Source organism: Protopterus annectens, chromosome 9.part0 (genome assembly GCF_019279795.1).
Source record: "Protopterus annectens isolate FY-2018-M chromosome 9.part0, PAN1.0, whole genome shotgun sequence".
NCBI lineage: Eukaryota > Metazoa > Chordata > Ceratodontiformes > Protopteridae > Protopterus > Protopterus annectens.
Window position 1 is genome coordinate 228,737,541 of NC_056743.1, and position 14,056 is coordinate 228,751,596.

Here is a 14,056-nt window from a genome sequence, read left to right on the forward strand (position 1 = left end):
TACATTGTATGCACTATCTGAGAAAAGTTTGTATTGCAAGAAGATCAGGCTTCTGTCTTTTATGTATAGTAATGCTTACAATGACTGGAGTTATAAATTTATGTGATGTATAGTTTCTCCCTGAATTGAAGACTCGTCTGCTTTTTGCATGCCATATTCCTTCATTGCTCTAACTTTCTCTTCTGAAGTCACCTGAGTTACACTAGTTTCTTCACTCAAAGGTAGGTGGTGGAAGAGTGAGAAAGCAAGTGGCTGTGTTTATCCAGACATAAGAATATATCGACCGCTTTGCCACAAAAATGTTGAAAGCTTTAGCAGCACTGTTTTGTTAAGCTTCTTTTCATAAATTACTTTTTCAACTTGATCAGTTTGTCATAGTATTGTAGACAAACGAAATATTTCCAAAAAAATAACCCCAGCATCTGACATTTCTCATTGTAAGGATAATCATAAAGTGAATGGAAGTTAGCAGAATATTGATTGTATGCCTGGCCTGATCTTTTTAGCAGTGAAACATTCCTGCAGACCAAGGCATACAATTTTGAGCTTTGGCCACTGGATTATTCTCTGTACCCCTGAACTTTAAGTTTTCTACTTTTAAAAGCTGTTGGCAAGCCACTTGCAGCAAGTCATACCACATGTGAAGTGCTCGTGCAGATGTTCCAGTTTTGACAGCAAAAGCATTATTTTGTTTTCTTACTACAATTCAGAAATGTGGATATGGATATTAATGCCTATACTGAACTACTAAGAAATCAGCGTGTGCATATCACAACCCCTGCCACCTTGCTCTTAGGGCTGCTACCCCTTAGCTTTTTTTCAGGTACCTCAGCTTTGTGTAATAAATGATTTATTGGACAGAAGAGCAGTATAGGCAGTTCCTTTAGTAAAACAAAGCCCCCGCCCAAGATTCTTTCTAGTATCCGTTAAAGTGGAGCCAGCAGAGATGAATCCTGTATCTCAGAATGTTCTTTATATTGATCACTATTGCAGTAGCCTTAGCTATGTGGGGTTATATCCTGCCAGGTGTACAACAGCTGGCCCACTTCCAAAGGTTAAGGCACCTTCCATGTGCCCAAACTGTCAAGCAGATGAAGACAAGCTGACCAAGACAAGTTTGTTTGCCAAGCCCTTCAAAGCTTTACTGCTGCCAAAGAGTGCTTCTCCTAACACTTTTAAGGATTAATGGCCGGCTTGGTGCTGTTTCTTTGCTGGGCAAAAAACGTTTGCTTTGGGGGGAAAACATTCCATTTTTCTAAGTACTTTTTCTGGTTCATACTTTCCTCTTCCTCTTCAGAAAAGTTATTTTAAAGCTGCAAGCTTTGTGTGTAAATGTATTGTTGTGAGACTGTATCATATTTTTAAAAGGGAGCGCTTTTTTTCTTGTCTGTTTAAAAGTTGTGTAAAGTAACTGAAAAACATTTATTTTTTTCTGTGAGCAGTTTTGTTTTTTTTTATTATTTTTTTGGAGCTGGCAAAGTTTTAAAGTGTTTTTAACTGTGTTTTTCTGTGAAAACAGTGACCTTTGAGGACTTTTACTGGCATTTGTTGCTTGTCTTCCTTGGGAAAGAGGCACCTTTTTCAACTTTACTATGGAACATACTACCAGTCAAATGGTCGGTCCTTCTTTCAGGTGCAGAAAGAAAAAGTTTAGTAAGCAGCCTTTTCTGCCTCAAAGCAGGTGGGTGACTCTGGCAATTTGTTGCACCTCAGACCACTTGTCTTTTACCCTGTATCCCACTGGTATAGGCAGCTACAGCCACTATGGACCAGGGATTAGTCGTTTCCTCTGCAGTGTTGGGGTCTGCTCAGTGGGCCAGGGAAAGCCAAAGTAGGTGGTCCTGGGAGAGGAACCTGGAAGGCTTCCTTGTTTTGTCAGAATGTTGTGCCCTTCTCTGGGGAAGCTGTTACTGCCATAAGTAACATGGTTGGCCTCATTTTTCCTGTCAAGAAGTGACTGAAAACTAAGCATGTGTCATGGTATTCCCTTAAACAAGTAGTTTTATTGGGTCTGGCACAGAGTTTAATTCGGGCTACTGATCCTTCTTGTAAAGTTGTTTCTGGTAAAAGAAGGATGGATAGCTCTTTTCCTGAGGAGATTCAAGATTCTTTATCTGAACTGGTGGATGAAGGGACAGATGCAGGATTTTCTCCTCAGATTTCTGATTAAGACTCAGAGTAAATCTTCCCTTTGGAGTTTCCTCTTTTTCTGAGACTGTTGCTAGAATGTATTGGTGTTTTCTGTGGGAGAACACTGACGTTTCTAAGTCCCTCAGAAAATGTGAGTTGTTACAGAATGAATTTCCAGAATATACACCCATTCCTCCTTTTCCGTCTGCTTTACAGGATGTGTGTGTTACTGCCTGCAGTTTTTATGATAATCAGACAGCTGCCCCCTAAAAAGGAAGATAGGATGTATAAAGTTCCACAGTCTTAAGTTTTTATACACTGTTCTCAAACCTGACCCAGCAGGTATAGCTGTAGTTGATCCCACTGCTGCTAAACACTTAAATTCTACTCTGTGATACAGATGGGAAAATTATTGCTAATTGTAGGGAAACAAGTGTATAGTTCTGCAACTCTGATTTTCAAAATTTTGCATTGTCAGCAAGGTTGCCAGACATCCCTATTTGGGCGGGACTGTCCCGGGATCAGCAGCCTGATCCCAAGTCCCGCACTGCCGGTTTAAATCCTGGGCAGCCTCCGCTTTGTTTTTTTTTTTTTTTTTTTATTGATTCTTGGGATTCCAAGAGAATATGCAAAAGTCGTTCATGTCTCTTTCACACAGGATTGTGTTTCTGAGATGTAAACTAGACACCTCAGTTCAAAGAGCATATCTTCCACAGGAAAAAAATAGGTTTGTATTTAGATCTGTGTTTATGGTTTTCCACTCAAACATCTGTTATTGCAAGGGAATACCTCAGGAATTTGGGTATTCATGGCATCTATGATTTCCATGATACCCCTGGCAGGATTCCACATGAGAAGGATATTGTGGTATCTTAAATCTCTCTGGTCCCAGCACCAACACCCTTTGCCTTTTCAATTCCCAGTGCTGGTGTTTGTCAGAAGAGAAGTTGTTTGGTGGAATCAACAGATGTCCTTAAATCCTGGTATCACCTTCTTCCTCCTTGTTCCAAGGCTGCCTGTCACCACAAATGCATCTGACTTTGCTTTGGGAGCAGTTCCAGGAGAGATAAATGTGCAGGGTGTATGGGACACCAAAGACAGATGCAATCACATAAATATCAGGGAAATGCTTGCCCTGATCAAGGCACTCAACTCTCTTGAATAATCTTTGGTCCCCAGGACCTCTTCAGGTTGTTACAGACAATACCACAGTCATGTATATCAACACACTGGAGGGGGCGGCAGGTCATAACCCCTTTGCCGGCTAAGCAAGCACAAAGACACAAACTAAAAAACAACAAAGCCAAGGGTGTACTTCAAAAACAACTTTATAGCAAATAAAGTAAGCACTTTCGAACACTGCCAATGCGTGAACGTCTTCAGACAAACGGTTTGTCTGAAGAAGTTCACGCCCCTTTGCAGGCTAGCCATGTTACTCTGGGATATAGCTTCACAACATAGTCTCACTCTACAGGCATCTTGCTTTCTGTCAGAACAAAACTGTGTGACAGATAAGCTGAGCAGGACCAGGGCCAACCCTCAAATGGAAACAAGATCAGTGTGTCTTCCAAGATTTGATCCATCTGTGGGGAATTTCTAATGTAGTCCTATTCGCTTCCCCTCTGAACAATCCACTGGAAGTTTTCTATTCTAGGACGTCATGCAAGAAGGCCTGGAAGACAGATGTTTTTTCTTTTCCTTGGACAGAAATGTTCCTGTATGTTTTTCCACCCTTTCCACTAATATCCAGGGTATGTTTAAAGATTCAGAAGCAATCCTCCAGGTTCATTGTGTTGACTTCCTTCTGGCCCAAGCAAGCATAGTTTTCCCTTCCTTTGGAAATGGCCATGTTCATTTACCACAAGCTTCCTCACCAACTGAATGTACTCTCACAAGAACATTGTTTGATACACCCCAATATCAATCAACTTCAGTTGACTGCCCGGATGATAGGGTCTTCATTTTGGGCATCTGTTTAATAAAGCTGTACAGCAGGCTCTAAAAGAGGCAGGGAAAGCCTGCTACTAGAAAATCATGTATTAGCAAATGGAAGAGATTTTCTATTTGGTGCCAACAATATGATCAGCACCCATTCAAGGCCGCTTGTTCTCTGGTTTTACAATATTTGTGCAAGTTACTATCATATGGCTTTTCTTATTTCTTTCTCAGGTTTCATTTATTGGCCATTTCAGCATGTCTGCCCATGGATCTTCCTCTTTCAATACAATCTTATGTCAAAATATTTTTGAAAGGAGTTTTGCACAACATGGCTCCAGGTCAACTGATGCCCCCTGCTTGGGATTTTAATTTTGTTAGAGAAGGTAACACTTGCTCCATTTGAACAAACTAACGTAGCTGACAAAGTTTATAACATGGAATGCAGTTTTACTGATTGCTCTGACCTCTGCAAGAAGAGTATCTGAGTTGCAGGCTCTTCTGGTGAGTTAGTTTAGTTTTTATTTTTTTTAACACCTTTATTGAATTGTCAGTTGCGACATAGGGAAATTTACATTTATATAAAGGTAAGCAAACTGTATTAACACGTCCATCTTTACAAACATTATACTTCACATATATTGCTGTATATCGTATAACTTGAGCAACATTTACATAAATTATTCAATTCCTGCCCCCCTTTTTTTTAAACAAGAAGCGTCTTTATTAAGCCATTACGACATAGACAATCATGCATTTATATAATTTAAAACAAACCACACCGATACAATCCTAGTTGCAAGCATTTTAAATCACAAACCATACTGACACACACCCAGTTGTAAACATTAGACATCACTTATCTACCCAATCATTTACATAGCTCTTTTAAGTCCTGCTTTCTTTTAAATTTCATTCCTACCCTGCATGTATTGTTCCCACACTTCCCATGTTTTCCTATGTAGTTTGCTGCTACCCTTTTCTAAAGATCTCAATTCTAGTTGTTTTATCTCTGTTACTATATTCACTGCTTCAGTATAGTTTGCTTAGATTTTGATTTCCACTTTCTAGTAATTGCTTTTTTGGCTACCACCATAATTAGATACATCAAGGCCTTACCATGTCTGGGCAATTCCGATTGTGTCATAGCTCAGAAAAATCATCTCCCTCGTCACACCAATCTGCCTACCCAGCATCTCCAACAGTGCATCCCACAGAGAATCCTTAAATTCCGCCAAATCACTGCATTCTTTCTTTCTTGTCACACTTCCAGTGTTTGCTGTCTACTTGAGGAAAAATTCTCTGGAGTCTACTTGGGGTATAAAAGTATCTATGTAAACATTTCCAGGCAAAATCCTACATTTTCTAGATTTTGTTGCATATTTGGGAGATATATGTATATCTTACCATTGTTTATTTGTGAATTGTTTATCCAGTCTCTCTTCCCAATCCTTTCTAATCTCCTCTGATTCTTATAGTTATCATGCAATATTTTATATGCTCTACTAATTTTTCCTTTTTTAAAGACCGCTTCTGTTCTACCAGTGCTGATCTTTCATTTAGAATCCCCCTATTTCTTTCTCTTTGCCTTTACTCTGATGTCAATCCTTGATAGGGAAGGCAGTTTCTAACCTGCAGTCCAAACAAATTCTCGGTGTCTTCCCATTCTATCATCTTTCTCTTTCTAGTTATTTGCTCCCAATACCTTGTTCCCTTTACCAGTTTTCTCCAATAAATTCCAGCCCCCTTTTGCCTATTGTCTGTATCCCTAATTGCAGTCATCCCTATCAGCAGAATCTCCTTTCTCCATTAATGTGTTGGCTTAGTTCTTAGGATCCTTTCTGTTACTTTATAGATATAATATTCTGTATGATGATTATTCTTGTCCTCATCCTTTCCACTTTGAATTATAATTTTCTGCTTGTGCTATTGTGTGTTAACTGTGTGTAGCTCTGAAATACCCCTTCAAATCAGGTAATCCCAATTGACCTGTTCTGCTGGAAGAATCAGCTTATCCCACTTGACTCTTGCCGTCTTCCTCTCCCAGATAAAGTCCTTCAGCTCTTTATTAATTGCTATCCACAGCTTCTCCTCTGGTTTATAAAAATATGCCTTACTGTGTATAAGAGTAGTGGGACTAAACATTTTAACTGATTGTATCTTACTATCTATATCCATATAACAAAGCTTCCATTTTCTCAGTCTTTGTATTATCTTTTTAGTCTCTTCCCACATGTCCTTAGCTGCCACATCAGAATAATTTTTAATCCATATGTCTAAATACTTAATTTTATTATATCCCCATAAATATAGATATTGCTGAACCACTTTGTATGTGGGTTCATAATTTACCGCTATTGCCTTTGTTTTAGCTTCATTAATTTTGTGTATCAAAAAGATTTGAAGCTCTCTCAAAATGTTCCACAACACTGTAATGTCTTTCTAGTTTTGTCAGGTATAAAATAATGTCATTTGCAAACAGAGACAGCTTTTCTTGACTGCCATACCAATTCTATCCTTGAATTTCTGAGTCCCTTATTTTCTTTGCTAGTTGGTTCTACGTATAATGCAATGAAGGGGAACGAGGACATCCCTGCCTGGTTCCTCTGCTCAAGCAGAAATTATCAGAGAGGACTCCACCCACTTAAATTTTCGTCTCCGATCCCTCATATGTCCTCTTAATAAACCTTGTAATTTTTTCAGAAAATGCAAATGCTTCCATTGCCCTGCACATAAAGTCCCAGCTTACTGTGTCAAATACTTTCTCTGCCTCAGGGCCCACCAACAACAATGGTATTTTCTATATTCTGCTTCCCTCTGGATCAACAGTGTTCTGTTAATGTTGTCAAACATTTGCTTCCCCTCCACAAAATCACATTGATCCATATATGTCAATTTTGGCATTACCTTTGCCATTCTTTTAGCCATTATAGACATGAACACTTTTATAATCATGATTTAATATTAAAATTGTATGTATGAAGCTGGATCTGATGGATCTTTACCCTCTGTAGGTATTACAGTTACCACTGCTTTCTTCCAGGATGTTAGTATTTCTCATCCTTTTAAAATACTGTTAAACAAAAACTTGCAGATCTTTATCATTTTTCCTCCTAGCTTCCAGATTTCTACAGAAATACCATATATTCCTGGGGACTTTCCTGTAGATTGGTTATACATCCCAATTTTTTTCTCATCTCCTCCTATCCTAACCATTAGTAATTGAGCCTCATCTATCTCTAACCTTGGCATATTGAATGCTTCCATAAACATTGCCATTTGTATCTTTTCTTGATTTCCATGTTTCTCTGCTTTTTACAGACTTTCACAGAATTTCCGAAATATTTCTAATACCTCTACAGGATCTCTTGTTACTTTCCTTGTTATAGTCTATCTAAGCATGGTGACAGCCCTTTCTACTTTATGTTGCCTGAATCATGCTAAACATTTTTGTGCTGTAGTGTTGTTTTCAAAAAAACAGTTGCTTAACAGCAAACTTTCTAAACTCATGTATAATATCAAGGTAATCCATTATTTTCTGCTTAGCATTCTGTAGTTGATCATCATCTTGTTCTTTGAGATTCTCCCTATTCTGCAATACTTTAACATTTGTCAGTCCCTCTAAATTATTCTTGTTACATCTTAACCATAGCTCCCTTTCTTTTATTTCCACCCTGTTTTAAACTCCACCTTAATATTATCCCACTCCCTAGCTATATTTTCAGAAGTAATTTCTATCCTCTTGAATAGCTCCTGAATAATCTCACTATCCATTCCTTAAATTCCTCTCTTTTCAACAAATAGGTGGGAAAGTGCCAGTGTCTTAATTTTATTTCATTACCCTCTGTTTTTATTTTAGTTGTTATTGGCATATGATCTGAAGTAGTTATGGGATGTGTGAATGGTTTGAGAACATTGTCTTGTAGCCAGTCCCCCCCCACCAGACTGTAACCAGTTTCTCTTTATCAGATTGTATCCTTGGAGACATGAGAACCAGACAGTCAGTTTCTCTTTATTGGGTTGTTTGTTTCCGTGGAGACATGAAGGCCAGATTCATATTTCTACTAAGCATATATTAATTTGCTAGAAAAAAGCCTCATATTATTCAGTATTCTTTTTCATTTACTTGCTTTCTCTTAAAACGTGTTACTAAATCAGTCTAAGGTCCTTAATCTGTTAATTCCCCCATGCAAGAATGAGAAAAAGTACATTATTTTTTCTTTTGTCTTGTTCTTTTAACCAGTTCTTTTTTTTACATTGCAGTGCCTACATTTCTTAAAACTGAACAAGAAGAAAGAGAGAGACAGGAGAAAGAATGGGGAAAAAGAACATCAGCACCTCTTTACAATCCCCATTACACTTGAAAATAACTGAGAAAACTTTACTTTCCAGAATGCAGAGAAAATCATACACCACAAAAATAGTACTATTAAGAATAAATGTTTTCTTTACTTACAGTTAACTTTCTCCTCTCTCTTCCACTCCCCAAAGCATTTTTCTGAATATTAATGACATGAAGTAGTGCATATACTTTAGTGTCCCCACAAGTCCAACAATTTCTGAAAAAGTCCAATATTTCCAGATTTTCTTTTGTCATATTTCAAAACTATAATAATGTGAGATTACAATGCAGTAAAGTTGCTGGTTTTATTACTGTTCAGCTCCATGTCCCAAATCCTGTCTCTGCTTCATTTCCAATGTGTTCCTGATTCTTCTAGTCAACTCTCATGCTCCCTTCCTTCTCTTCAACATCAGTTACCTTTACTTTGCGTAGGGTTCTCTTGCAACAAATAATACATAACTAGCACCTTCTCTACATAGAAGTGATGCTTTCTGTATGTATTCTGTCCCTTTCCTCACATTCTGAGTTTGGGATTGCTCCTTTCTGACCAGGAAAACCTTGACTTATCCTTTTGATGTAGATGTCCATTGCTTAACCTTCACTTTCTTGTCATATTGCCAGATGGCTATAAAGAAGTTGAATTAAAATCGCAATTCCATCCTCAAGTGTTTCAGTTTTGCAGCTTATGGTTATGCCAAAAAAATCAGCCTTTTTTCATTATAGGTTCTGTCTACCCCTGATTTAGCAGAGAAATTCCTTTCCAGACAACTCAAAGGAAGCACATTTTTCCTGTAGATGTAGGGCATATACATCATTTCATATGTATGTCAACATACCTAGTAGCGTTTTTCATTCTTATTTAATGCTGTCGTGTCTCACTTTTCCATTAAGGTACATTGTGCTTTTTCTCCTTTTCTGCCTGCATATCCGTATCCTACAGTTGCTTCTCAGACTGAGGTTAAAGTGATTATCGAAGGGAAATTTATTCCCAAAACCTGTAGACATCTTGTCTCACTTGCTTGGGATTTGAACTTTTGTTGATGAAAAGTTAAAAGTTGACTTTGCTCCTTTTAATCACATTAATTCAGCATACTTCAGATATATTTCTTGGAAGATGTATTTCTGGTAGAAATTTATCAGTCATCATCATCCCCCATCAGCCCCCTTTTTCCCATTTTATACTTGGGGTCGTTTTATTGCCTTAACTGTCACTATCCCTCTCTATTCAATGCCACACTCCTGCCGCCTCAACATTTCATGCCTGACTGTCGCAGGTCTTCTTTCACAAAATCCATCCACCTCTTTGCTGGACGTCATTTCCTGTTACCTTCTTCCTGTCATTTCCAAATCTTCATCACCAGATTGTCTTCTGCTTTTCTTCTTGTCCAAACCACCATAATCTGTTCTCTTTTTTATCTTCTCTGCAACTGGAGATACTTTGGCTTGTCCTCTTATGTCTTCATTTCTTTGTCTGTCCCACAGTGCACATCCTACCACTTTTCTCAGGAACTTCATTTCCATCACCTCTAGCTTCCTCATCTGCTCTGCCTTCACTGCCTAGGTTTCTGTACCATACAGTAGTGCTGATCACACCACTGTCTTGGTATTCTTCTGATATAGACTACATCTGAGACTCTACATCTGCCAGTTGGCTGCAGCCCCTCTGATTCTAACTTTACCCTCTTCCTTCAAACTTCCCTTATCCTCAACCACCCGTCCCACCCAGATACTTGAAACTGTTTACATGTTCCACTATCTTCCCTTTCCATCTCAATTCTCAGCTTCTGATTTTTCCAGTTTGCTGCTATTACCACTGTCTTATCTGTTCTTAGTTTCATCCCATGTGCCTTCAGTTTTGCATTCCACTATCCTTTGCTGAAGTTCTTGCTCGGAGTCTTCCTGTAATGCCGCACCATCTGCATACAGCAACTTTGTTGTTCTGTCACCTCCAGTCTGTTTGCTAGTAGTCCATCACAAGTACAAATAGCAGTGGGCCCAGAGCTGAACCCTGCTGCACGCCCACTCCCACTGAGAACCCTTTTGTGAGGTCGAACACTGTTCATACTTGAGTTATTGGGTCTTTTTACATAGCCTGCAGTAATTCTACCAGTATTTCTGGGACTTTGAACCACTGCCGTACTGCCCAAATCAGCTTTCATGGGACCTTGTCATATGCTTTCTCCAAGTCTAGGAATGCCCAGTTGGACTCTCTCCTTATCTTTAGCTTCTCCTCAACTGGCTGTCTCACTGTAAACATCAGGTCAGTTGTGGTGCATTCTGATCTGAATCTGAACTGCTCATTTCCCATCTTACTTTCTACTACTGTGCGTATCCATTTATCGGTCACCCTCTTCAGAACTTTCATGCAGTGTGATAGGAGTTTGATGCCTCTGTACTCCCACAGTGGTGGATTCCCCTTTGTTTTTGTACACTGGTATGAGTATGCATATTCCTCCATTCATCTAGGATATGTCTTTCTCTCCACACTGCTATGTGTACCCTCAGGAGCCATTTCTCCTCTATCTCACCCAGCATCTTTATCATATCTGCTGTCACCTTATCTCTGCCTGCTGCTTTCCCTGACTTTGTTTACCTTCATGCTATCCTTACTTCTTCTAGGGTAGGCTTCTCTTCTCTCATCATAGGCTGTTTCTGGGACATTACAGCTTCTGTGGGGTTTTCTTCATTCGGAAGCTGCTGGAAATACTCCTTCCATTTGTCTTTGATGTCCGGTGGATTGGTGAGCAGGTTGTTGCCAGCATCCCTTATGAAGTGTGTCGGACTGTCTTTACCTTGCAACCCGATATAGTTTCTTTGTGCCATTTACTGACGCGCATTTGAGAAGCTGATAAGGGTGCCTCTGATGCCTTTTTCTTTGCTATTACAACTTTGTTATTAGCCTCTTTGTTACCCAACCAGTATTCTTTCCTAGCCTGGTCCATCTTTTCTGTCTCCCATTTTTTCCTACACTACTGCTTTCATTTGATGACTTCCTGGACTTCTGCATTCCCCCACTAGCTTTCTTTATGTACCTTAGTCTGATGTTGTCAGTTTTATTCTTTCTCACTGATGGATCCTAGAATGCAATCTTCGATCTGACGTCTCCGCTTCACAAGACTAATAGTCTGAGCCTCAAGCTCCTCCCTCTCCCGTAATGCCTTACTTCTCCCCTAACTCCCCAGATCTCGTTTGCTGCCTTCCAGCACAGATGTGATTTTGTTGCCTCAAGCTGTATTCCTTGCCTAGGCCCAGATCATAACGTGCCTTGCTGTCGGTTTTGTGCTAGATTTAACCAACGCACTATTAAGTGTCTGTATATCTTTGCTTCAGAATATTTTGGAAACAGATTTAACTACCCTGAAATGTCGTTGGATAGCAGTCCGACTACCGGAGTTCACAAAAAATGCAAAGAAAAGGACAGAGACAGACCATCGAGGTCCAAAACCGATGACGAAGCTTCTCCTAAGCCAGTCGCCGGTTCGCCGGTACTCAGTGAGATGCTTTTGCAGCCCCTGATACCTGCTACTTTCGAGTCGCAGGCCTCTGCCGAGACCCATGTGGAGTCCGGCACACCGCAAAATTCTCAAAGTATTGTACCCTCGGATGGGACCAGAGCCGCTGAGCAGGCACCGGCTTCTGAGGGTGTCTTCAGGCCTCAATATTTCTATATAAAACCAACGCCAGCTTCAAAAACAAAGACAAAAGCAACTTCTAAGGCTAAAAAACTGACGCATGAGCCACATGCTCAGGCCTCTATGCCCAAAAAGCAGATGATCAAAATGGCTGAAGACCTAATTACCTTGATCAGGGGTTCCCAACTCCGCCCTGATAAGAGGTTTAGACAAGACACTGATGAATCTTCAGATCAGGTTTCTATTTCTTCTGATTCCTCTTCTGATCAGGAATTTTCTATACCACCCTATGAGGATTCAGATGCAGAGGAATCCATCCCATCTGCATCTCCTCCTGAAGATTATTCCTTTGGAGAAACCTTGCATACTTTGAGGGAACATTTTCATTGGGAGAGTCAAGATTTCTCAGAATCAAAAAAGAGACTTAGGGAATTTCTTTGGTTACCTCTGCACAGACCTCTGGCTATACCCCCTGTTTTGGATGTACTGGAGGATGTCTATTCGGAGGCTTGCCTTAACCCTGATTCTCCTGCCTCCTGCGCCAGTAAAACCTGATAGGTATTACAGAGTACCCAGTTCTCACCAATTTCTCTACAAAGGCCATAATGCTGACCCTGAAACCATTTCACAAGGCCCCAAGGGATTAAAGGCCTCCACTGCCAAAAATCCACTTCCTGCAGAAAGGGAATCCAGATCTCTAGAAAGGTGGGGTAAAAAGGTATATACCTCGGCCACCCTAGCCATGAGGGCCTTAAACTGTCAGTTTCATATGATTAAATATCAACAGTACCTGTTATCACAATTAAGGAACAAAATGTCTCAACCTGAACAACCAGATTTAAAAGAGTTACAGGATATGATGCATAGTGTGGAGCAAGTGGGTAAACACACCTTACAATGTGGTTATGATGCCCTAGAGGCTTCCAGTAGAGCGGCTGCTACAGGATCAGTCATTAGCAGACATGCCTGGCTTAGGGAACAAAATTTGCCTGATCATGTGAAAGCTAAACTTCTTGATGCTCCTTTACAAAGGATGTACTATTTGGTACTAATGCTGAGGAGATACTACGGAAAATGGAAGAAAAGCCAAATCTATGCAAACTGTCAAAGCTTTCTTACAGGTCCAACCACCACGTTTTAGCAGAAATTGGCCTTCAAAAACTGGTCCTTTCCAGCCACTGACAAGCCCCAAAGAGGTAGATACAGGCACAAGGGGCAGAGGGCAATCACAAGGATCATATAGAGGCAGACAATGGCAATCCCAGCACCAAGAGGTGGTGAAGACAGTGCACAACAATACAGGAAGCAAACCCAATGACTCCCTCATTTCCATGCCAAGCAAGTCTCAGCTGGCAGCACCTTTGGGAGGGAAACTAGCATTATTTGCAAGCAATTGGCATATTGTCACAACAGGCAAATGGATACTGGACATTATAAACAGAGGCTACAAATTTCAATTTCACACTCTTCCAAAAATGAGAGGCATGCCAAACCTGCCACAAAATCAAAGGGCAGAGGCACAACTGCAAATTTCAAAGCTCCTAAACATGAGAGCTATACAAAAGGTACCTACACACCAACAAGGTCAAGGTTTTATTCAAGACTTTTCCTGGTACCAAGAAAAGGAACCGACTGGAGACCCATTCTGGACTTATCCATCCTAAACACATTTCTACTCGTACCAAAATTCAAGATGCTCACATTACAGCAACTTCTTCCCATGCTGGGCAAGGAGTTTTGGCTGGTAACATTGGACCTCAAGGAGGCATACCTGCATGTCCCAATCAGACAAAGCTGCAGAAGATACCTCAGATTTCTTGCAGGTTCAATCCACTATCAATTCTCTGCATTGCCCTTTGGCTTATCTACTGCGCCCAGAGTATTCACAAAGTGCCTGGCATCAGTGATTGCCTACTGCAGACTTCAAGGGATACAAATTTACCCTTATCTGGACGACTGCCTGATCCAAGCGGACAGCAAACACATACTACTGGAACATCTGGCATATGTGACACGG

The 14,056-nt window shown here is 40.2% G+C and overlaps 1 protein-coding gene across 2 annotated transcripts in view; it reads left to right on the plus strand.

The window, feature by feature from the left end:
* COPB1 (COPI coat complex subunit beta 1) overlaps window positions 1-14,056 on the plus strand; it is a 721,336-nt gene that overhangs the window by 107,808 nt on the left and 599,472 nt on the right. The gene's annotated exons all lie outside the window — the stretch shown is intronic.